Genomic DNA, 25,520 nt, shown 5'->3' on the forward strand with positions numbered 1-25,520 from the left:
TCTCTGAAGTTCCTCCGTGGGGCCGCTGGAAAATTCAGTCTTGCCCGAGGACGTGTTTATTGATTGTGGAGAGGGAGGAGAGGAGAGAAACATCGCACCTGGAACTGAGGTCTGTGCCCGGGCAGAATCAGACCTGCCCCATCCGCCCGAGCCGTCCGGTCAGGGCTCAGACACGCTGTTGGCTTACTTCCTCCTCCGGACCCTCCCTGTCCACACACACACACACACACACACACACACACAGGGCTTGTTCCTCCCCAGGTCCCGTCAGCAGCGCATCGAGGGTTGTGCTCTCTTCTCCCGAGCCCCGAAAGTAGTCAGCATATGGATTCTCCCAGGGCCGTGTTTGCTGGTCAGGCTCAGCAGTGCAAAAGGGTAAGAATATGAAGAGACAGATACTGGTTGAAGTGACGGCGTGTCCTTAATCTGCGGTAGTCAAGGAAGGAGGTGAAGACAGGAGGAGAGTCACAGGCAGAGAACGGTGGCGTCGAGAAGACGGTGCTGGCGAACTGAAGGTTGGGAGCTGTGCGATGCCCGAGTTTAAGGTTCCAGAAACGCAGCCGTGGGAGAGTAAGTCACCTGCAGCCGTGAGGGTGATGGAGGGGAGCCCGGGTGGAGATCGTGGGGACCAGGAGGTAAGAAAAGGGAAGGGTGGCGTCTCCCGGGGGCACTCACGTTGAATCGGCCACGGTGACCCCAGTGTTTCGGGTGGGAAGGGAGACTGTCGGCCTCTTGGTGTCTTCAGTGGGAAAACGGACAGCCCGGGCGGCCGGCAGAGGGCGCCGCGCGGGGAGGGGAACAAGGAGGCATTGCCAGGGGCACGAAGAGCCTTACCGACGTCTCCACGCTTGTCTCCCTGAAACGCGCACACGGGGCAGGCCCCGTGAACGGAAGCGGTACACACGCAGGGTGGCCGCACCTGCCGGGTCCGCAGCACGTCTGCTCCCCGGCAGAGCTCCGCCGCGGGCCCCTGGGCAGGAGCAGGTTGGCGCTGCAGCCCTCGGGGGAGCTGTCTGGGCCCGGTCGGCACGCCTGTCGTCCGGACAGCGGGGCGGGCGGGCTGCGCCCTCTGCGACCCCGCCAGTTGTCGTCGTGGCGTCTGCTGCTGTTTGTCCTCAAGTGTGTAGGTGTTTTTTATCAGTTAGGATGGTTATTTTTAGTACGTCTCTCAGAAGTAAGACGCTCTGTAAAATGCTTAAAACATACAGTTAGAATTAGATAAAACACACAGATGATAATGAGGAAAATCCGTAATGAAGAACGCTTCACAAATATTGGAAGTCATTAGTCTTAAAGTAAAAATCAGTGTTTTGGACTACCACGTGAATGAAACTTCTCCTTGGCTTAAAAATGGCATAAAGCGGATGATCTCTGACCATTTGTGAGGAGCACCTGGGGTGAAGCGAGGTCATCGCAGCCCCTCAGTCCTGCGTTCCGCCACAGAGGACAGCACGCCCAGGCCGGGCCGAGGGGACTGTTCTCCCGGCAGTGCCTCCGTTACCTGGGCAGACCCCATTGTGCTGCGGCGGGGGGAGATGGTGCATCATTAGGGCGTGGAGAAAGATCTCTGGACTCCTTGGGTGCGGTGGCTTTTGTAAGCTTGCTTTTCGGACTAAAGGTCTTCACATAAATACCACTGCAATCCCTAAAATAAGATGTCCTCCTCGACCTTTTGGAAACTATAAAAACACATGTTAAAGCATTTAGGAAATTGAATTCAGTCTTTTTCACTATAAATATCCTCTCTTATTAGTACACGCACATATATCTGTTTTTATAAATGAAACGTATAAATTAGCTTACAGGGGACCTGCTCGCCACTCTGTGCACACTGACATCCTGTGCTGGACACTGGAGGGTTCTGATACTCGGGCTGCCCGTCTCGGTGGAAGGTGTCGTTGCCCTGGCGGGCTCTGTGTGGAAGTCATCTGTCACGGACACGTCGTAGGGAGAGAGGACTGCTCATGTTTATGGCATTTTAAGTAACTGAGTTAAACCCCTTGGAATACAGAGAAATGGCTTCTTTACTTGCGTCACTGTTCACTTAATCTTGCGCCCCCGACGTGATTGCATTCCCATCAATCTCCCCCCAGGGGGCTCAGGGAAGCAGATGGATGTCCAAAGGCAGGAATGGCTCCAGCCTCCGGCTCAGCCGTGGGGCAGCGTAAGCAGGGCCCGGCCACCACACCTCAGGAGCGCCGCACCACCCCCTCCTGACGGGCGTTCCTGGGACACAGTTGTGGTGATCTCTGTTCTGTTTTCAGACACTATGTACAGGGCGTGACAACCATGTTTTTAAAAGGAAATAGATATAATTAGTATGCATACTGTTGGTATTTGAAAAAATAGTTAAAGTTTTATATACTTAAGATTATTAACATAAAATTGTTTTTAAAGGATATATTAACATAGCCTTATTTTATACTGTGTTTTCTCTGTATTACTTTTCTGTTGATAATTGTTTATGTGTACACCTCTTAATAATGTAATTATATAATTTCTCAAACATGAAAATCTTACTTTCAGTAGTTTTTATATCCCATGCTTTTTGTAAGTAACTGGTGGGACATTCCGAAAAAATACTAAAGTCATTGAGGCATTCAAGGAAAAAATGAGCAGGCAGAGCACTAGGTTAAAGCAGTGAAAGAAAATAAAAGGGTTCAACAGCACTGAACTTGCACTGTGCTGTCACAGTCCAGAGAGGCTGTCTCCAAACCGGAAGGAGACCCAGGCTCACTCGGCGCCCTTTGGGAGGGCCAGCGCCGCCAGTGCTCTCGTGGCGTTGCCAGTCGATCTGTAACATCGCCTCACGGCCAGCACACTCGTCTCCCCCCCGTTTCCGCACGTGGACAACTTCCGGTCCGTTTAGCTGGCTGTTCTGAAACAGCTAACCCTCTTTTCCGATCGGATTTTTACTTTGGCTGCAGTTAATCCAGTTCATGTGATAATGATAAGTTCTAAACACCTGAAGTGTTTTTGTAGAAGGCAAAATCTGAAAAAATTCTAGAATTTGTATTTTCATGCAAAGGCTGTTACAGAGACAGTGCAGCCCTCTGCGGAGACGCGTGTGGGCACGTCCAGCCATGTCCCGGGCGGCACACCGAAGGCGAGCGGCCCGCCTGCCCGAGGACAAGGCCGCCGCCGCTGCTCCGGGCATGGCCCCCGGGAGGGAGGCGAGCGGCACCTTTGCAGACGGAACAGCCGGCCCTCCCACCGAGCGAAGGAGAGCCCTTCTGTGGAGAGGCTGCGTGTCGTTACGTGGACGGTCAGCCCCTCTGCCTTAGCCGTAGCCCCCGAGCCCTGAGGACGTGTCTCCGTGTGTTTTCACAGCCTCTCAAGCAGAGGGCAGCCCTAAACGCTTGATTCGCACAGCTCATCTAAGAAGCCGCAGATTGTCACGTGTCCTTGCGGACTGCGTTAAGACGGACACTGTGCTCTTCTGAGTCGGGGTCTTGTCTTCATCACAGAGCAGCACGCGGTCACAGAGTCGCAGCCAGACGCCCCACCTGCAGAGACGATGCCACTCCCGGCCGGGGAGTCGGGCTGTCACACGGAGGGCGTGTGTGCCTTTCGAGACTGAACAGCATCGTAAACATCACGGCTGGGGTGGCTTCCGGGTGCAGAAAGACTTCGGAGGGCTGGGCAATAACAAATGCCTTGTATGAACTATCGCATGGGCATTTTTAAAGCTGATAAGCTAGATTTATTCTAAACTGGGCAAGCTGAGAGTTCTTCTGGGCGCTTTCAGATACGTTACGAAGCAGTAACTTCACAAACATACGGAAAAGACCCCTGGCAAGGCACCTTGTTAGCGTCTCCAGGAGCGGTCATTGAGTAAATGATAATCAAGTGCATAGGCAAAGCCCCCCCCGTCAGTGAGCTGGGCGCCATCGGGACCGGGTGTGTGAATGTGGGTTCTCGCCGCTCCTCTCGGCACACTGAGCAGCCCGGGCCCTGGGCTGGTGGGGGCCTGGCGCTCGTCCCCGTGGGGGGCAGCGCGTCTGCTGGCATCAGTTTAGATTGAAGTAACAGGGATGAATCCATTGTTCTCTGTGTAGTTCTTTATCACATACGGGTCCTTTTCATCCCCGTGTGTGTGTGTGTGTGTGTGTGTGTGTGTGCATATATATGTATGAACGAAGGCTTTCTTCTCTGGGGAACCCCAACCACAGTACTCATTGACCAGCCCCAGACACTGGACGGGAACCTCCATCTCCGGCCCACCCGGAGGTGGCCGGAACCTCACAGCTGTCTCTTGGCCTTGAGTGTGCCCCTGAGCCAGCGTGGTGGCTGCCCTCTACACCCCTGCGGTGCGCCACACAGGGCCTAGCGGCAGGGGACATCTCCCGCGGGCCACCTGGGGTCTCTTCAGTGTCTGTCCCTCCTGTCCTGCGGGAAACCCATCGAAATGCCATCGAAATGGCTTTGGAACTTTCAGCTTCATCCCTCCTCCTGCCGCCCCGGATCACTTGCTTCAGTTCTCGCTGTTCATCGCGGATCCTTTCACCATCACTAACACCACGGCAGCTTGTTTCATCCTGTGAAACGGTCTACCCTCCAGGCGTTGTAGAGGGGCTCTCTGAGCAAGTTTAACACAAGACGTTTGCCTTGTTAATACACAGGACGTGCCCACGAGGAAGGCCGTGAGGATTAAACACGCAGTGCATCCCAACACTAGTTGTTACTCTCTGTGGTGACTGACGCTGCCACTCCTTGCTGCGTGTTTCTAAAGAGAGGAAGCTTCTGGAGTGTATGAAACTCCGGCAAGCTCCAAATAACGCCGCAGACGTGGAGTGTGAACTCCACTCAGTGGTTTGGCTGCAGATGCTGGGCTGGGCAGGTTGGGTGAGGGGGTCCACCCGGCCCCCGGCTTCTGCGTGGGGACAGCGCACCCAGGCGGCCCGAGGTGCCCTCGGCTGCCCACTTGGATCCCTGCCTTGCCACGTGCCAGGGTGGCGGAGCACCAGAGCACCTCACTGGCTGCCCCGGGGGAGAACCAACACGAGGAAAACGAACACCTCTCACTGGCCTTGTTAAACTCTCACCGGTCAGATCGGAATTTCCAGTTGCCCCCTGACATTTTGACTTAGGGTTCATAACACTGGTTTTAAGTATTGCCACTTTTGGTTTAGTTTCTTCCTTCTCTCCGTCTAGAACAATTCCTACTTAGTTTTATGCCCCTGCCATATTGTATATTTATTTTTTCACTTACTGCCCAAACTGTGTTCCCCAGGAAGTGAAGTTCTTGGCACGTGAAACCTAGCACATACGTGGTGGTCTGTAAACACAAGTGAACGAACACACCCAAATCGTTACTGTTTGGGTGGACTTACTAACCTTCCAGGAGTTGTTACGGTTGGATGATGTTGAATAAGGACCCATTTTGCTTCTGTCTCTACCTCTGCTTTCTACTTTGCCCGGAAATGTGGAAAGAGTAAATAATATTCACGGTATTTTGAATAATTTTAACTGCAGTATTTTATGTATTTGGTAGAATTCTGATTTTCAGTTGTCATCTGGTAAACTTTGAACAGAAAAGAACTTTTTCAGTGTGCGTGCCTCTTTTTGCCCGTCCTGCGTCCCGTGCTGGGACGACGGGGCCTCCGTCCAGCGCAGCGTGGCAGCGTGGCAGCGTGGCAGCGCGGCAGCGTGGCAGCGTGGCAGCGCGGCTGCGGACATCCCCCCCACCCAAGTCCTGGTGGCAGGGAGGCAGGGACTGTCCGGCCATAGTTATAGTAATTGCCATTGGTTCGTTTGTCTGGGGTTTTTTGTTTTGGGGGGGGATAGATACTCTTTATCAAGAGAAAGGAAGTCCCTTTCCCTTCCCATCCTAATCCATCAAAATGTGTTTATTCTGAATAGGTAAACAGTTTTGTCATATGCTTTTTTCTTCATTTATCATATGGTCATATGAATTTTCTCCTTTGCATTCATGTGGTAATTCAGTCCATTGGTGTGATAATATTAAACTATCACAGAGTGATTATGAAGCCAGATGATGATGTTTCAAACCGAAAGCCTCTCAGCAGTGTGAGTGCGCAGCCTCGGGCAGTGTGCTCGGCTCACAGAGCGCCCGGCGGGTTGGCCGACCGGCGGTCCGGCCCGTGCGTGGTTCCGGGAGACCGCCCGCCCTCTCCCGCCGGCTCGGGTGTGTGCACCGCGACTCCCCGGCTGTGACGCGGAGGAGAGAGCGGGGCTCGCACTGCGGAACACAATGACACGGGTCGGGGCCAGCCTCGGCCCCGAGAGCTGTCCTGGGGGAGCTCGTGGCAATCCTCAGGCAGTTGTGATGCTAGTAGGAAGCAGTACTTAGTGCTGTGTGGGGTGGTGCATTAGCGAGAGTGCGTGCTTCACGAAGAGACGACTGTTCAGACGGCCCAGCCCGAGGAAGGGCAGAGCAGGAACAGCCGGGCTTGCTTCATCGCATTACGTTATCTAGAATGAGGAATGGGAGGGATCGTGGTTGGAGATAAGACTCCAAATAGGGTTCCGATTCAATCGGGAGATCTTGAATACCTAGCTCAAGAGGAAAGCTGGTTTCGTAGCAACTCAATTTTGCAGATAAGGAAAGAAGTCCCGAGAGGTCACGACCTGCTTATGGCGACGCTCAGTCAGCACCGGGAGTTCGTAGGGAGAGCGGACGGTCTTCCTGGTCCCTAATGAAATTTCCCGCCCTCCAGACTAGCTTATCTGACCATCGTAATTGTGTTACTTCCTACTTACGAAAATAATTTGTTTCTTGTCCTTTCAAAACTGTATTCCATGTCTAATGACATATAATACTCGGGGGTGAAACTGAATCGACCGGGGTGGGGGGGCACGGTGTCCCTGTGCCGTGACAGGTGTGGTGGGCACGTAGGTCGTGTGACTCCGAGGGCTAAAGCGAGCTCCCGGGGCCTTAGAGAAAAGGAAACCAGCAACACAGCCCCCCGGGCGATGGGCGTGCGGGGGAAGCACCTCACCCGGGGTGCTGGCCGGGGTACTACTCACCACGCAGGGCTGAGACTCGGGGGGCATGACAGCAAGGCCTCGCCGTGGCAGTGGCCAGGCGAGAGTCCCCGGGAGCCTCCTCACGGCCACTTCTCCAGGCTGCCAGCCCAGCGCCTGGACCAGGAGGCCGCTGGCGCGGGGCTCGCTGGGAACGGTGCACTTGGCCTCCCCTGTTCCCCTCGTGGGCTGTCCTTGTCGCCTTCGTGTAGAGAGCGAAGCTCTTCATTCCCTTCTGTTGAACATCTGTTTAAGCACCTCGAGGGTTGGCTTTTGCTTTGTAGTCAGAAGTACAGGAAATGGCAGGAAAATCAATTATTAAGTGAATGAGGAATTAATCATTTTATTGTTATTTTATGTAGCATAATGCCTCTTAAGTAGTAAGTGACATGTTTTAGAAAACACTAATATACATAAAATGGTCAATAACAATTCTTTAATGAGTATTTAAAGAATTCTCTGATAATTCCTTAACACCTGAACCGTCGCTATCATTTGTGACCCAGGCCTGGAAGTAAGGCCTTGCTTCTTTCCCGTTCACCCTCCTTCTGTCTCACGTTTGCAACAGGCTTACATTTCCAAGTGTTGCAGTTACCACAGTGTCCACTGCAATAACGTGGAAATGCGTGCATGTTGTAACTCGAAGGGAAAAGCTAAGTGTAACTGGAAATGGAAGTGCTTAACCTGGGCAGCAGAGGACACTTGAATTCCGTCGAGCCGCCAGTTCCGACGTTTACGGGAAACAGGAGTCACGCAGGGTCGGGGACGAAGGTCGGGGACCAACGGGGAAGCACCCCGGGGCGCTTCCTCGGGCCGCCCGCCTTTGCGGCACGGGTGGACCCTCGAGCGGGTTCCGCGTGTGCCGGCTCTGCCCTCCACCGTGAACGCAGTCACAGCCGCAGTGCGTGCGCGTCACTGCGGCGGCCACGCGTGCCGGCCCCTGACAGATGCGGGGACTGCGGACCCTGCGGGAATCCGGGGAAGAGCAATGTGGACCTGGTCTTTAGAACTAGAGATAAGTGAAGCGTTCGTCAAAAGCGCCGTCCAGGAAGGCTCCCTGCAGAGACCGAAGGAATCCAGTGGCCTTGCGGTGGTAGCTGGTAGGATTCTTAAGAGCATCAGGGTTGTGAACAGGGCGAGTGTATTGTTCAAAGTCAAGGAGAAAATGACGTCAGCCAGGGGTAGGTCACGCCTGGTCCTGGCATGAAGTGTAAGCAGCGTTAGTTTGCGGTGGGGCGCGAGGAGGTAAGATTGAAATTGTTCCTTGAAGCCCAAGTACAGAAGTCGAGTCTGACTCCGAGAACCCCAGGGCCCCGCACGCTCGGGAGAGCGGCTGTGCCGGTGCGTGGTTGGCAGCGTGAACCTGGGGGCTGCGGGGAGGAGGGGGCCGGGCAGAGGAGCTCGGGGCCTTCTGCGGGCCGCAGGTCAGAGCGTGGCGGGGGCGCGGTGCCCACCCTAGCGCCGCCGCCTCCTGGCCCCGCGGGACCGCAGGACAGAGAGGGCTTACAGAACTGCTCCGTTGCGGGGGAACGTGGAAAGGGAGAGCAGACACTTAGAAGTTGGGGAAATGAGAAGTGGTGAAATTGTTCGTAAAATTGGACCTGATTACAAGAATAAAGGCTGATACATTTTTAGTCAGTACTTTAGAAGATGAACAGGGAAAAGAATTTCAAAAGTGACAGATGTGTGTCTGTGTGCTCTGACATACCTCCGTGCACACGCGTTGGGGCCCGTGCGTACCTGCCCTGTGGCGGGGACGGGGCGGGAGCAGCCCACGGGGGTGGCTCGGACCCCTGGGCTGGCCCTCTGGGAGCCCCTGAGGCGAGGCCAGGCCTGCGTAGGGGCCCAGGTGGTGTCAGAGCCACGATAAGCTGCGAGAGGAGAGGAGAGTCCAGCTCCCAAGCTCGCCACCCGCTCGGCAACAGGGACCCGCACGCAGCGGCTGGCCGACGGGGACACCAAAGCAGAGGCCAGCGCGTGGGACGCGCACGTGGGACGCACAGCCCGCACATCTGGAGTAGCAGCTCGGTGGGTGGGCCCCCTGGGCGCTTCGCTTCTGGACCTGCGTGTTCTGAAGGGCGTGCACCGCCCTGGAACGCCGTGCCTGCCCGGCACTCTCCAGCCTCGGCAGCACCACTGAGCGGTGGGCGAGCCACCTGTGCGGGCCTCGAGTGCCGCCCTGCACCCAGTCTGTGGCCCGGAGACCTGGGGTGTCCGCGCTGCGCGGGTGCTGGGCGGGTCGCCTCTGCGCCCTCCTCCGGACGCTGCGGTGTCGGTCAGGGTGTTTCCGGAGCTCCCCGGCCACCTGCAGCCTAGACCTGTGAAACGCATCGCAGACGACTGCCCGTTTCCCCGTGTCCCCCACGTGCGGTCAGACTGACCCGCACCGTCCCCGGTGTCCGTCACGAGCTCCCTGGGGACTCACCGGACGGAGTTCAGTCTGAAGTGTCTCACTGTGTCACGTGACCTTTCTCTTTCAAAAGTGAGGTGCGGGCGCCCGGTGGGATCGGACGTCCTGTGCTTCAGCCCCGCCGTGGTGGTGGCCCGCGATGTCCTCTCCTCTGGCATCCGCCTTGGCCTTCAGGCCCGTCCTCCGGGTCTGTGCCGTGTTCGAGGTTTTTGTAAGCTCTACAGTGGCTTTGTTAGCTTAGACTTTGGTCAGTCAAGGTCGACATGAGTGTACCTGTGTATTATCCATCGAGTATTTCTTTTTGAGTGTCCATAATGTAAATTTAAAGAAACTTTTTGTGGTAACTTCGTAATTTTATTACAGTAACTTATTTTTTTTGTCTTGCTTTTCTTTCATTTAACCATTTTACCTCTGCCTGGTGAAGGATACAAATCATGTTTCTATATTTACAACTTAAAGAAATTAATATTTTCCTTTGCTGAACATGCTAGCTGGAAATGTTTTATCTGTGGGGTGGCATGTGCCTAATACAATAGTCTCTGGGCTGTTATCTGTTCCAAACTAATAGGCATGGACCAAATCCATTTATCTGACTCTGTATGAGGCTCACCACCACACTGCGCATATGTGAAGAGAGACTAACAGTGAACACATATGATTTACCTCAGTTCCCCATCCTTCCCACCTTCTTGTAACATTTTATATAACTTTCTGTAGAGATCCAAAGTAAATATGATATGTTCATATTTATATTTGCATACATAACCACGCTAATATGACACGTACTATAAATATACATTTTCTAAATATAGTAGAAATTATATTTCTAAAGATAGAACAAATATATCTATAAAATGTATAACTTAAACTTAAATGACGTCATTGTAGAACAATTTCTAAAGGCAGGAGTGTTCCGTAATAGGATTTCCTCTGTTTGTCTCCTGCAGATTCTCAACTGCACTCGCGATTAAAGGCTAATAATGCTGTGACAACGAACACAGAGCTTATTGATTTTTACTTTTTTCCCTTTGAACTTTCCTGAACACAGCGGATGACTTTAGCAAAACTCCTATTTTATTAGCAGAATTTTTATTTATACACTCGTAAACTAAGAAATATTTAAGTCTTCTCTCCCCCAAATATTTCAACTACACAGTCTGAAATTCCTTCAAAATGTTTTGGTCATTCTCTGCTGTCATTTTCAGCTACTGAATAACAAAAGTATTTTGTATATTAAATAATACTTTACTCTCTAATTTTTCTCTTTAATTGGAAGTCTTTAAAATAGAGTAGAATAACTCTAGGATAACCAGATACAAGAGCTAAGTAACTGAGACACCTGGGAGGTGATGCTGGCCCAGCTAAATTAAAAACAAAGTGAAAAGTAACCATTATTTTCTAAAATATGAAATGCTGAACTCAGTTTCTCAATTAACTAAACAATTTTTGGTAACAATGATTAAGCAACAAGGCAAGTAAACCTGAATTTTATTTGATCATTTTAATTTCCTAACCTTTGTTTTAAAATACATTGAGGTTTTTTTTATGACTGTTGATAAATGTGGCTGCACTAAGCTTATAGCAGAAGATCAATGTTTTAAAAATTGAAACAGTATAGGTTTGTATTGATTAATGTGGCTAAATCAAAATGAGAGGGTTTTTAACGGCTTTCTTAGACAGGCTACTCCCCGGTAATGGCAGCCCATCAATTTTAGCTTTCCACTGATAAATCAGCTTGAAAATTGGATGTCAAATTTTTTTTCATTGAAGGAGTGATTTTTTTCTACGCCCTTTAACCTTGTCTGATACATTAGATTGGTTTATAAGACTAAGCTCTGTCTTTCTGAAAGCAGTTGTCAAGTTGACGTTCGGACAGATTCTCAAATGATTGTAGCACCTATTCCGACCCAAGTTCACACAATAAACGTATGTAGAGTCATCTGTGACCCGCTTCCCCAACTGCAAGGCTTATTTATTTTGAGAAAAATTCCTTGTATATTCTAAAACTGGAGATTGTCCTGTGAGCAGATCTCAGAAGTTCAAAGACAGCCAGAGCCTTCTGGGAGATCAGGAAACATGCTTCCAGAAGCCCGTTAGCTTTTACTGAGTGGGGACTGGGTCGTTTTTCCCTGGCGAATCAGTTTTTTTCTCTTTTCTTTTCTCTCGTTTCCTTGGAAAGTACCGGCGGGTTAACGAACAGCAGCCCGCCCGTGTTGTCACTTGGTCGGTGGCAGCGAGGTGTGTATTGGCGAGGAAAGAAAAACAGCCTGACCACACGTTATTTCCGAGGAACCAGCACTGGGGACTGGCGATAGCGCGGCAAGGTCGGATTAGCAGCCCAGAAAAGCAGGCGCGCTTCGGATTTAATGGGGTGGGCCTCGGGGGCGCTGACAGAGCCACCCCACACACCTTCACAGCTGACTTGGGGTTGGCCTGAGAAGGTATTGATTGTGAAGTTTCTGTTGTATAATTACATTTTGCTAAGGAAAAAAATACACGGTGTATTGATCTAGGAAGGAGCCTCTGAGTAGCAGTTTCCCTCAGCAAACGGTGAGTGTCATCTTTCAGCAGTGACAAATGGCCGAGCTGTGGCTCGGCCTGATTGCTTTGCGGGGGAGTGCGCCCCTCTGCGCCCGTGGAGTGGAGGCGGCGACCCCCTCCGTCTCACGGCCATGGTCCGCAGGGCCCACCAGGCTCCGGCTGCAGGAGGCCCGGCCGCCTGGACCAGAAACGCTGCATGCAATAATGGCACGTGTAAAATGTCCAGAGTCCACAAGTAAACCCTTTTCAATAAGCTATCTGTTAACTGCCGACACCGGCTTTTACCTGCGCCCCCACTCCTAGTGTGGTAGGCACCTCTGCTCTTGTGCCGAAGGTAAATTTGGAAAAGGAAAAATAGTCTAATTTGATACACTTATTTGAACAATAGGAAAAATCATTAAAGAAATAAATCTATTTTCTGAAATCTGTGACATTTGGCAAATATAAACATTGAGTTTATTTAGTTAAAATATGCTCTGGAAACCCTTCCCTGGGCATAACTTTTTTTTCAATTTTAAGTTATTAAACAACATCTTTATTGTGTAGGTTCTATTTCCTGTGGTGCTTACTTCCATTAAGGGCAAATAAGAGGTCTGGAGCGTGAAACCATGCATTCCCTGGCAGATCTGAAACCCTGAGATAACTTGTAGTATTTGTTAGCTTTCTGACAAAGATGTTTAATGTGTTATCAATTTTTCATTAAGCCTGTGTTATATTTTGCTGAAAATAGATCTGTATTTACTTGCCAGTACTTTAATATTGCCCCTGGGCAATGACTTTCAGTTAAGTAATGTTATTTAAAGAATATCTGGCAGTCATTTTAGATCATTTTAAGACCGCTGTGGAGGGTTTGGATAAAGGTCACTGTCAGTGATTGCGCTCAGCTAAATAAATGTGGGGGGCGCACAAAGGGAAGCTCGCTTCCCAGCGCGCTGTCAGAAATTCCCCTCAGCACTGCGGGGAATACCGAGGAAATGCAGTTTTTCTGCCTTGAAGGCAGTATATTTTATATTTTCCTTCACATTGTTTATTTTCTCCTCATAATTCTGTTTATTCCCATAACCGAGCACAAAGGTTTCATTTTGTCATAGATTAGATCCATCACTGTTGACAGCTTGTAGAAACCCTTACATACTCGTCCAAACATTTAGAAAGTGCAGGTTTTTTGCGAGGGCATATTAAAAAGCGTCACTTTTCCCCCAAGCAGCTCCCCTCCCCGCGTGACCCCGGCGCACGCTCGGCCCCCACCCCGACCACAGCCGGCCTGGGCCGCTCACAGCCCAGGAGTGAAATCGATGCCCGGCCTAGCCCAGTGCGGAGGGAAGCCGTCCTGCCCGCACGGAGCCCCTTCCCGCAACTTTATCAGCCTTCGGTCACTAGCGTGATCTCTGAAGACCACAGTGTGTTCCAGCAAACGCAGCCCCGACTTCCGTGCTGACGTGCGCTGTCTCCCAGGAGAACAGCGCTCCTCAGAGCCCTGAGCCGGGTGAGCGGCCCGTCCTTCCAGCTTCCTAGACTGACCGTCGCTGGTGCTCCCCGAAGGAGAGAGTGCATCTCAGAGCAAATCATGTATCACTGGGATTCTAGAAGCGCGCACTGTAGGCAAAAATGTACACTCTAAATAAAGAGGTTCCTTTGTTCTTAACGTTAACCGGGTTTGCAGCTCTGAAACAAAGAATGCTAAAAGGCATCGACCCACCTCCTCACTGGCCTGGGGCTGCCCTCCCTGTTCCTTTGGGCCAGGCTGGAGGGGACGTTGTCCTGTAGCTGAGGCCACGGGGCCACCACGAGTTTGATGGGAAACAGCCTCTCCCCTTCCTATTTTAAATGGTCCCCTCTTTGATTACAAGCACTTATTATAATTACCAAGAGATTAGGCCATTGTTGCAGAATCCTTGTAATGGAACCATTTACCAGGGATATAATGGTGGTTTATTGGATTCTGGAAAAGGAAGTGTGGACAAAGCGGGCCTTTTTGTGAATGGCCGGGCTGCTGGCCATGAGTGCACCACTAATGTGATTATTCTTCCTTAGTTGGCCGGCTGGAGTAGTTCTGTGACTGAGGATGGAACTTTTTACCGTGTCTATGGCTGATAGCTTATGTGGGGTTTCTACATGTGTGGGGGTTTGTTTTTTGTTTGTTTTTTCCAAATGCAGCTTTGTAGTACTAACTTACATTTTGATTTTAACACACACGGGCATATAACATGCACTCATTCACCCAGCACGTGTGAGTCACGTGACTCATCTCGGGCAGCACTGACACAGCCCCAGTGAAGCGAGTCCCCAGGAAGCCCCCCGACCTCAGACCTGCACAGCGCTGGCCTGTCTGCTCCCGACGCCAGCGCGTGCGGTGGCCCTGGGGGGCGGGGGGGGCGGGGGTGTGCTCTGGACCCTTCCCGATTCCTCTCGGGCAAATGCCGTTCTTAGCAGCGCTGTTTTCTTTTGAAACTTCTCTCCATTTCGGGCCGGACCCAAGACAGTGCAAGACACAACATTCTGAACGGCACTAAACTCTGGGTTTCCTTGTCCTTTCCCAGACTACAGCATGGGACTGCGGTGCTCACGACACCCCCAGGGCAGACAGACGTTCGGGGAGTGCTCACCTGCAGGGCAGGGGCCCGGCTGCCGTTCAGGGAACATGGGCCTCGGGGGGCCTGCGTGCGCAGGCGGCGCTGCGTTGGAAATAGCGCAGTGAACGCAGAGGCCGCCTGGCACTGATAGGCATCGTAAGCATATGTTCAGAGAAGTATTTTGTTCTTATCAAACTAGCAGAGAAAGCACCGCTTTTTAAATGTCGGATGTTGTGTCCCTGAAGAATCTCAAATCAGGCTCTCTCTGCTTTTCTGCTCTTCCCATGTCACCAGTGTCCGCACTGCTCTCGCGTCACCGTGGCTGCAGCACCGAGGGCCCCGCGGAGCAGGGGCCACGGTTCTCTCCCTGGGACTTCCCCGAAGGGCCCCGACCCCCTGGCCGTCCCCCGTGAGGCAGCTGTGCGAGCAGCTGCAAGGTTCCCGGGGATCACAGCTCGGGGCGGGGCGTGCCTGCCCGCCTCGGCTCACGCCGCATTTCGGGCTTGGCGTGCGTATGGGGGATCTGAAATGCAGGCGTGTGCCGGTTATCACGGACGTGGAGAGAGTGCGAGGGCGAAAAAGGACAGACATAATTTAGAAAGACCTTTCAGTAACGAGGGTAGTTAAAGATGTGAAAATTCGTTGTGTCCTGCAAGTTTACCGTTTTATTACTGAATATTTAGTTCCGTACTAATGTAATACTAAGCCTAAGCTTGGCTTAAGATGAATGTCCATGTGTGCAGCACGCTGACAGTTTGCGTAGATGTGCACTGGTGAAGAAGAGTTCAGGGGGCATGGGGTGCACACACCACACCGCAGGGGTCGAACCCGCGCCTTTGGTGCGTGGGGCCACGCTCCAGCCGGCTGGGCTGCCGCCCGGGCACACCTCGGTCTTTCTCCGGAACATGAGTGTGTCCGGCTACAAACTCCTACGCACGGCATTAGCCGCAGGTCACATCCAATACTTTACTTTCATTACCATGTTTGAAATACTTCCTGTTTTATAATTCCTCTTATTATTCCAATCTATTCTTTATACGTGTTTATTATTGGGGTGTTCCTAGATACCTTGTTCATTCTGTTGTAGTCAAAGAACGTACTCTGTGCAGCTGCGGTGATTTGGGTTTAGAGACTGCTTCGTGACCCAGCGTGCGTGGCGTGGCGTGGCCTGGCAGACCGCCGGGCGCACCGCACTGCCAGTCACGGGGCCTGTGTTCTCTGCGTCCTGCGGGCACCGAGGGGCCGATGGTGCGGTCCCCGGCCTGTGTCCCAGCCGACTTTTGTCGGGTCGCTCCTTTCACAGAGGGGCATTTTAAAGCCTCCCTTCCAGAGGGTGTTTTCACTGGCTGTGGAATTCTGGGCCGATAGTGTATTATTTTTCTTTCAGCAAATTAAAGCTGTTTCCTCACTGTGTGGGGCTTTGTTTTTTCCCTATAGGTAATGTATCCCTTTTTTCCTGGGGGCTGTCAAGATTTCGCCTTTCTCTGGTTTTCAGCAGTTTGACTGCGGTGTTCCTGGCTGCGGTCTTCCTCATCGGTATTTCCTGCGAGACCGCTCAGCTTCGTAAACCCGTAAATAGACGTAAATAGACATCACTGCACACACAGAGCGTTCGGGGCCGTTACCCCTTCCGGTGTCTCCCTGCCAGCCCCCCGTCCGGGGCCCTGGCCGCGCGCGTGCCCGGCCGCCCCCTGTCCTGAGCAGGTGCCGAGGCCCGCGGCTCTGTCTCCAGCCTGTTCTTGTCTTCCGGTCGGATCGTTTGTGCCCATCTTTCTCCTATTTTACCGGCGTTCTCTGTGTCCGCCCAACCCGTCCTGTGAATTAGTGTCTCAGACATTTCACCTTCGCATTCTGAAACTACCGTGCGGCTCTCCTTCACATTTTCTATTTGCTGACGTGTCTCGTCCTTCATAAATTATGGTTGTTGTGTTTTCCTTTGTTTTAGCTACTTTAAAACACCCTTGTCTAGTCATTCTAACACCTGAATCATCTTGTGGTTGACATATATCGATCTTTTCTGTTTTCGTGAGAATGGGTCATATTTTCTGGCTGATGCTGTGTCTGCCTGCCACGCTTTCCCGTCGTCTTCTAGATCCTTCTCCGCACGAGATAGCGGCTCACACGCTGCCTCCCCGTGGGGACTGTCGCCACCCCGACTGTCTGTGGGATTCTCGGTCCTTCGGCCTCCCACAGCTACGCCGGGTTTTTAAAGTTCCTGTCACTGCCCTGAGACTTAGCCATTGTCTGCGTTACTGCGTGAGCCTCAGAGAGGCCGTTACCCATCAGGGTGAACTGGTGGGTGAAGGTTCGTTGTTAGCGCTTTCCTAGCTCCTGGAAACGGTGCCTGTTCCAGAACAGGCCTCAGAGACGTGTGCTTATTGATCACTGAGCCCGGTGGTCAGGCTTGTGGTGGGACTTCCGGAGCCTCTCTGCCTCGTCTGGGAAATTGGGGGTCACCACGGATCTCGTGACACTGAGGTGTTAGATGACATGTTTAAACGCTGCACTGTGGCATCTGACTCATGTTCGTTGCTCAGAAACCGCCAGGCCAATGACAGTGACAAAAGCGACATGGGGTAGGCCCTGGTTTTCCACAGCAGGAAAACGATCACCACACAACTCTGAGAGACACAGTGAAGGGGAAGAGGTCGACTGCTCCAGACGTCGAAGATCATCACGAACTTCCTGCCGCCCCATGGCCCCACCCGGTCCTGCTCCAGCCTTCCACGCCCCGCCGCCCCTCGCCGAAAGGAGCCTGCTCGGTCTGCAGGTTCCCGTCTGGAGTCCGCAGCTCGGGTCCACAGAGCCCTCTCCCCGCCACCGCCCAGCCCGGGAGCGTTCAAGGGGGCTCAGACCGTGAGGTGAAGCAGCGATCGCAGACCTCAGTGAGCCGAAATCCGCCATTCTCTCCCGCGTCTGCGGAGCGCCGCAGTGTTGGGAGACCCGCGGTACTGGGGGAGGGGGCGTTAGGGTCGTCGACTGTCCCTGCAGCTGGGTCACGGGTTTGGCACCTCTTCTGCCCCCAGTGCCCGACACGTCCCTCCTCATCCTCGAGAGGCTTGTTTCCAGCCACGTCCCTCCCCAACCTCGCCCGCAGGAGCCGGGAGCCCGCCGGGCACTCCCTGCAGACGCTGGAGCCCAGCGCCAGCCGCTCTGCTGTGTTGTGACCATTCTCGTCGTTCACATCTGGGGGCTGGTCTCCACGAGACTGCGGGCTTCGTGAGTGGACAGCACTCCCTGCCTGTCTTCATTGACTCACCGCCTGACACAGTCGCTGGGACGTGACAGCCACGCTGACAGGCACCAGGACAAGCTTGCTTTCCAGCCCCCGGGGACAGAGCACAGGCTGAGCAGGGACGGGCTCTGGCTCCCTGAGCTGGGGACGCTGCAGGGAGGACCTGACACGCGGACCTGCCCGCGGCTCCTGCTGCCTGAGGTGTTCAGGTGGAGACTCGCCTCCCCTCCCGGGTGTAAGCCGAGGGCCGTCGGTCCGCGTTGCTTGAGCAAGGTGTTACCTGGCCACATGCGCTGGGGTGCTCAGGTGGGGTGTTGAATTAAAGAAAATCAAATAGCTTTATTTAATAAGGATTCTCGCGTAGAAAAGTCTTTGCCAGAGCCCCTAACCTCCCAGTTAACGGAGCCTTTCTGTGCGAGACGGTGCTCTAGAACGTCGGTTAACAGTCCCGGTCCTGAGACGGGCGCCAGGGAGGTTGCTGGTGGTGTGCAGGGGTTGCTGCCGTCTTGAGCAGCCCCTCGATCGGTCGGACCTGTGCGCTGCTTCAGAAGGAAGGTGCTCGGGGGAGCCAGAGGTCATCCATTGTCAGCTAAATTACACGTCATTTCGGCCTCATCATTCATACTCAGACTCAGAAAAACTCCCATTGAAGGTCAGATCGATGGATATGGATCGGTGCGCCGCCGCGCTGCGTTCCCCGTCACGTTCGGTGTGGCTGTGTGAAGGGCGCACGCTGGAAGGGGGCGGCGCCGGTCCCTTCGTGCTCACAGGGCGCGCGTCTGTGCCCGGCAGGCCTCACTGTGACTTGGCCCAGCTGTTCAGTTCATTCGGACCCTGACAGTGCTGGAAATGGAATAAAAATAAACAGAACTAAAATTTTGTGCAATAAACTTATCTAAATTGAGACAGTTGTTTAAAACTACTCCAAAAATAAATAAGACAGATTTTAAATGTTACATTTTAATAGAAATTTTAACTTGAATGTAATTTTGACTGAGGCTTAAACATGGAAGCTAATATTTAAATTCACTTAAATTACATAAGCACACGTGTTACGCTGCCATTCAGAAAAACGTTTTATAATTGAACACTACAAATGAATTCAAGATTACATGTTGTATTTTAATACGTCTTAAAACAATTACAAAATCATTGCTCTATTGTAAATACAATTTCAAAATATTTATCTACGTTAATGAGATATGGAGGTAAAATATAATGAAAAGTTTGTTATATGGATCCTCATCTAGCAGGTACTTTTCCTCCTTGTCTATTTATTGGAAAACTAAAAAGCATAATGTTACAGTTAGTGTAAAAGCTAATGTACTAGGTGACGTTCTGGGCTGGAAACATTTTTCTTTGGCGTGCCTCATAAATATCAGAAAGAACTCAACACAAATGGACGGGCTTGCGTTTCGTTGCTGGAGTGATTGCATAGCCTGAGGCAGACTTCGCAAAGGCAGACCAAATTGTCAACATGTTCTTAATTTACTAGGCTGTGTTTTTCTATTTGGGTTAAACATGTTACTGGCAAATTATTCTCTTCTCGAAAGGGATGATAAGCTACTAAGAAAGTGGCGACTCCTAGTTCCATTGTCGGAAATCTGTGACCACTTCCGCCCCACTCAGGGTGTGTTAGTGGGTGGCCCGTGGGTTTGTTCAAATGCACGACCGTGTGTAATCACTAGTAGATTTGTGCTGTGTGCCAGGAGTTGTCTCTGACATACTTTTGTTTTAAAAGTTAAATCTAATTGTATCACACGGAAACACCATGAGGGAAGGATCCGATGAACAAATACTGCGGACCTGTTCCGTGTGAACCCTGCGCCGACGTCGCAGGGCTGCCCGAGGCCAGCGTCCCGACGTCTGGTCGCTCACCACCCAGCGAGGCGGGTGACGCGTGAAGGCACCGGTGTTGGACAGGCAGTCGAGGTGCACCAGCCGAAGTGCAATACAGCGTCACATGCCAAGTGTGTGAGCAAGGCTGTTTCAGAGAGAACGGCGTGTAATGCAAAGTAAACGCAGAAACGCAGCGAAGAGTAGCACGCAACATGTTACTGAGTGGATGGGCGTGGACGTGTCAGCGAGAGGGAAGCGTGACGCGGGGTGAACGGCACAAGCCCAGAGGACAGGGTGGGGGGGGAGAGGAAGGGTTCTACGTGGCGCGCGAGGGCTCACGGGATGGGAAGGGGGCGTGGCGTTAAAATGTCAGAACGTCAGGAAACACTGGTTTCTGGAAAACTTCCTGTTCTGGTTCGGTACAAGGCAGCCCTCTGTGCACTTCAGCGTGGGAAACCGCTGATGTCGTTCCTACTTCTCAGTGAGCTGGCGGCCGGCACTGAGCGAGGAGCTCCAGGGAGAGCTGTCGCCCCGCGGGGACCCCTCTCGCTAGTTGTCGCGCACCTGCCGTGGGGAGGGGCGGGTCAGGGTGGGGGGAGCCCGCGACTCTCAGGTGTCCTGCCCTGCACGTGGGCTCCTGGAGGCAACTTTGGGAGGGAGGTTGCATCACCACCGTTTTCTAAAGGAAGGAGCTGAGGCTGGCACGACACGGTAGTGAACATCATAGACAGTAATTTTAAATAATAAGAGGTTGGTAAGACACTTTATGAGATTTCAAAACATTTATTTTGCAGTAACAGATATCATTTTAAAGATAATTGAAAATTGTGCAGTTTAGCATAAGGAGAGTCCTCAAAGTTAAGTAACCTTTTTTCTGTGATTTCTTACTGTGATCAATTCTGGAGTCTTATGGGGAAGAATTTTTAATTATAATTTCTAAAAATATCTAAGCCTATTCATCACAACAGTAATTATTAGGCTGAAAGAATAGTCTCTCTCCTTCAAGTGGGGTAATTACTATGTAGAATTAGATGTTTCACAAGTAATTTTACAATTTTCTTAATTAAGAAAGTGAAAAATTAGATTAAAGTAATTATTTCTGCCCTAAGATTCCTTAAATTGAGAGTCTAGCACTGCTGGAAGAGGGGAAAAAAGTATTCATGAACTCTGAAAAGCTTTGTATACCTTTGCCAAAAACAATAATAATTTTTAAAAGTAAAAAAAGTAGAGCCAGAAGAATATTTGGTTAAAGATGCAAAGATATGAATGAAAATGCAGTTGCAGCAGTTGCCAATCATATGAGTAACAGATCATTTTTTAACCCCCCCTTTAAAATTAATGTGTAACATTAACATTGTTCTTCAAAACTCACTGTGAATCAACTAAGTTTTCTTTTGTAGTACATTTTACTGCAAAGGGTTTTTCTTTTCCCGTAACGTTACTAAGATTACGTTATCACACGTGAACCAATACCATTACCTCTCCCTCTTCCGGACCAAACGTGCGTTCGGAGCCAGAGTGGCGCAGACCAGCCCGCGGACTGACCGGCCCCGCCACCGCACCGGGCGGGCAGCGGCGGGCGGGCTCTGCGCGGGTCCCCGGAGACAGCAGCGCCGCACGCGCGAAGTAGGTCAGGTCAGACGGGAACCCACACGGGAAGCAGAACTGTGCACGCCAAGTTCCCTTCCTACTCTCTCGCTTTGTCGTTTATGACCTCAGCTGTTTGATTTGGTTGCTAGCGCGACTTTTCTCATTATTAAGTATAGCTTGTGCAGTCTCACCTACACTTTAATAATATTCTCTGACTTCTTTTAATCAAAAGCTTCATTACAGTTGATTGGGAACCTTGTTCAGTTCATGTACAACCGTCAGTCACTATCTCTCTGCTGCAAACCCAAAGTGTTTCACAGAGCTCAGCAAGAACCGTGTTCCCTAGTAACTGCTCCCCACTGACGCGCACGCGAGCTAACGAAGCAGCCGGAGCGTGGGGCTGCACCCCAGGGCGGGGTCGAAACCCCGCGACGGAGCCCCGCCTCTCCCCGCAGACTGGGCAGTCACGTGGAGGGAAGAAGGTTGGCCTGGCTGAGGACACTTGGCTGGAGAGCGGGACTTGGCTCTGTGAGCTGTGACTCGACCGCCTCAGGATGTGAGAGCACACTCTCCAAAGACAGGAAGGATGCAGTTTTCAGGAGCTCCTGTGGTCAGTTTTTAGACGACCAGATGTCATGCACACCCTCAGGTCAGAGAGAATGTTCCAGTCCGAGAGGGAGGACAGTAACCCACAGGAGAGAGTCAGAACAGGATCAGTGGCCTGCAACCTGCGAGGCCTGTCCAGAAAGTGTCCAGCCACCGTTGGTTTGATGAGAGTGGTTTGTGCAGTGGCCATGTGACCTGGCAGCCAGGAGAGGGGACTGGAGTGCACATGTGTGAACAATGACGACCTCACCATACTGGCCAGTGAGGGTTGTAGATGCTGTTGAGTGAGCACATGTACTGTGTGACTGTCGCATTCAAAATGACTGAGCGAATAGAGCAACAGATCTGTGTCAAATTTTGCGTTAAGCTGGAACATTCCTCCGCGAAAACTATTTGGATGCTCCAGAAGGCCGCAGCTGTGGCAGCTGGTGACTGGCAGCTTCATCACGACAGCGCACCTCCTCGTGCATCACGTCTCCTGCAGAGTTTTTGTGCAAAACATCAAATCACCCAGGTGACTCAGTCCCCCTGCAGATTTGGTGCCCTGCGGCTTCTGACTTTTCCCAAAACTAAAATCCCCTTTGCAAGGGGAGAGATTTCACATCATTGGTGAGATTCAGGAGAATACGACGGGGCGGCTAATGGTGACCGGGAGAATTGTGTGAGGTCCCAGGTGCCTGCTTTGCAAGGGACTGAGGCGCCGCTGCTCTGTGTACACTGTTTCTTGTGTCCTGTGTCTTCTTCAGCAAATGTCCCCATTTTTCATCATGCGTGGCTGGATGCTTTCTGGACACCCTCTGGAGCCCTCATGTGCGTGAGTGCACGGGCACACGCAGCACCAGGGGGACGTCTGTCCCCGGACGCTGACTGAGGACACGAGACGCTAAATAAAGGCTGGTGATTGTCCTCACAGAGGAGATCTAAGGGTGCCGGTAGACACCGAATGTGTTTCGTCAATGTGCACACTCACTTGTGTCCTTGTACAGGGTCCCACCACTTTGTCACTGTAGCTCACCGCTGTCCTTCACACAGAACATGCTCAGTGGTGCCGGGTGCCAGCTGTGTTGCAGAGCGGCACCCAGGTGCCAGAGGAGCCCGTGCAGACAAGCCCAGCGGGTGGCTGCGCAGAGCTGACGTGGAACGCGTCTGCGCGGCAGCAGGCCAGACCTCCCGGTTTCTGTCCCAGGACAGGCCGTGCGCACCCTGAAAGGACGGCCGGGGTGCCCTGCGGCTCTGCTGCGTGCCCCGAGGAGAGGCTGCGGGGCAGAGGGAGGGCTAGAGGCCCGTGCCCACCGCAGAGGCCCCGGGGGTCCGCTGCAGCGTGGAGCCGGCCTTGCCCCCACAGGGGCTGTTGGTTTCCTTGCCCGTTTACCTTGTGAGGTGCACAGGAAGCCGCCCAGGGCAGGAGCCGTGTCGGTGGCCGGTCCACGCACACCCGGCGTTTAGCCCGTGCCAGGCCCCTAGTGGGTGCGTGATAAATGCCTGCAGAGTCCGTGGGCGAAATTCCCCACACGCACACAGGACCCTGCGTAGCTCACTCAGAGTGATTAGTCCGGGCTACCGGGGAGCGCGGTGGCCGGAACGCCCTGGACGCGCTCGGATGTAACGCCCTTGAGACCGCCCGTCCCCTCCTCGGCGCTCTCGCAGACCCGGGGCGGGGCCGGGCGAGGCCGTCGGGCTGCCTGAGGACGTGCGCCGCCTGCCGCCTGCTGGCCGCTTGGTCCTGACCGCTCACCCTCTCTGGGCCCCCGTTTGTTCACCTGGAACCGGTTCACAGCGGTGTGTACCCACAGGGAGTTTATGAAAAGCAAACCAGTGACAGTGTGTTCCGGGTGCTGGGGACGCAATAAGCTCTCGGCTGCCGGCCTTCCGCAGGTGCTGCTGTTCCGGCACGTGGTTCCCGGGTCGGAACACTCCGCCGCGGGCGTCCCGCCGTTGTGCGCAAGCATTCCGCGTGAGGAAAGCCCGCCGAGTTCTCGCCGTGTTGTGGGTCTGCCTTTCGCAAAATATTTCTTTGTGCCGTTTGCTCTTCCTGCTGCTCTGTCACCTAGTTTTTGTTACCAAGCACGAAGCAGCCACTTAACGATTCAGTCATGCTTCACCAGGTGAATTCAGCTCTTCGGCCAGCTTAGGAAGGGGAGCCGTTCCCGGGAGGGGGAGGGGCAGTGCCATTCACCCAAATGGAGTGCATTTCCATACATTCAAAAGGTAATCATCAGCAATTTCATGGAGGAAAATGGTGATTTCTTGAACCCTACGTGTGCTGAAATAGACACCCAGTTCCACTTATGGAGCACCATCCCATCAGGAGTAGCATTACGATCCCAGGAGACTGGGAACCACCCCTTTACTCCTTCCTGGCCGTCCGCCGCCTCTTTCCTGGCAGTTACACGCAGGACTTGCAGAACCACACGCGTGAACAAAACATGTGGCCTCAACGCGTCTGTAATTCAGTCACGACAGGCCAAAACGAGCTACAAAGGCACAGGCAGGTAGACGGAGAAACGTGCATACATTGTCACCCCCCCCCCCCCAGCCGGTGTCACCAGCAGCAGCACCAGAGCGTAGAAGGGCTTCACGCTGGCAAATCCAAGCAGAACACCCGGGCCGCCGGCTCCCCATGCCGGCTGGCTCCCCGCGCCCCGTGCAGGGGAGACCCTGGGGGCACGTGTTCGCTGCCCCAGCTGCCCACCGGGCACCAGAAAAGGGGACTAGCCCTCCTGCGTGGAAAGAAGGGATGGCGAACCTGAACCTCACTTGCCACACTGCGTGAAGCTCCCAGAGCAGCCAGAATAGGCTGACCTGAGTAGGCATGTCATAGAGTGACATTTTTGATGTGCTTCTAAATGACTAACACGACCAGGTCTATAATCACTCTGAAAAAGTTATTAATCTGTTATTTTTTCAGTGTCCCCCATGTTGCAGGAGAATCTGGCAAAGTGTGTTTTATGCTGAAATACTAAGTAGAAGGACTGGCAGAGGAGCAGCGTAGTTACAGGGTCTGTGGGCATGTGGTGCTGGTGAATTTCAGAGGGAAACGGCCAAGAACCCGTGAGTGGGGGTAAAGGGGGGAACGAAATGCAGGCTGCCTTCGCCCCACTGATGTGGGCTGGCTGGTCTGCCCGGGTCAGGTGCTCAGTAAGTGCTTCTGGGGTGGAAGCGTTGAGGGAAGGAGAGGAAGGAGGGAGCTGGAAGAGGAAACGGGGGGATGAGTTCCCGGGGCGGTGACGGGCACAGACGCCGAATAAACACAGCAGCCCGGGGACGGGGTCTCCTGCGGGGTGTCCTCCTGCCCCGACGGGCCCCCGCCTCGCTGGGAGCCACAGTCCGTCAGGAGGTGCGGGCTCGGTGAAAACTACCTAGCCACGCCTACCGATACTTCCAAGCATTTCTGTATCAGAAACTGTCTTGAGAAAAGTTTTATTAAAACCGGGGATCTCTCCCCCAAAACACATATGTACCTATCGCTCAGAACTTTGCAGACCGTCGTGCCGGCGTGGCGGTGCCGCGGGTGTCGAACGCTGGCCCCGAGCAGGACAGCTGGGCGGCCTCCAGCTCGGGGGCTTCGCAAGCGAAGCTGCTGGGCACGTCCGTGCGCGCCTGTCGGTTTTTCTGGGGTGGGAGCCCACGAGGACAGTCACTGGGTCCAGTGTGGTTTCGTGTTGAGTTTGTTAAGAGACCACCAAACTGCTTTCCAGAGTGACAGTGCTGGTCTGCTTTTCAGCAGCAGCGAACAGCT

At 52.8% G+C, this 25,520-nt stretch overlaps 1 protein-coding gene across 7 annotated transcripts in view; it reads left to right on the top strand.

Annotated features, from left to right (window-relative positions):
• NBEA (neurobeachin) overlaps window positions 1–25,520 on the top strand; it is a 446,461-nt gene that overhangs the window by 227,601 nt on the left and 193,340 nt on the right. The window contains exon 1 of one of the 7 annotated variants that reach the window (XM_045839143.1): window positions 296–570. The exons of 5 other annotated variants lie outside the window; for them this stretch is intronic. The gene's annotated coding sequence lies outside the window, so the exon portion shown is untranslated. Of the gene's footprint in view, window positions 1–295; window positions 571–21,114; window positions 21,212–25,520 lie in introns of those variants that run through there. One more of the 7 variants, XM_045839145.1, reaches the window with a different exon arrangement.

Source organism: Phyllostomus hastatus, unplaced genomic scaffold (assembly GCF_019186645.2).
Source record: "Phyllostomus hastatus isolate PE091 unplaced genomic scaffold, TTU_PhHast_1.1 phas_contig_29, whole genome shotgun sequence".
Lineage (NCBI taxonomy): Eukaryota > Metazoa > Chordata > Mammalia > Chiroptera > Phyllostomidae > Phyllostomus > Phyllostomus hastatus.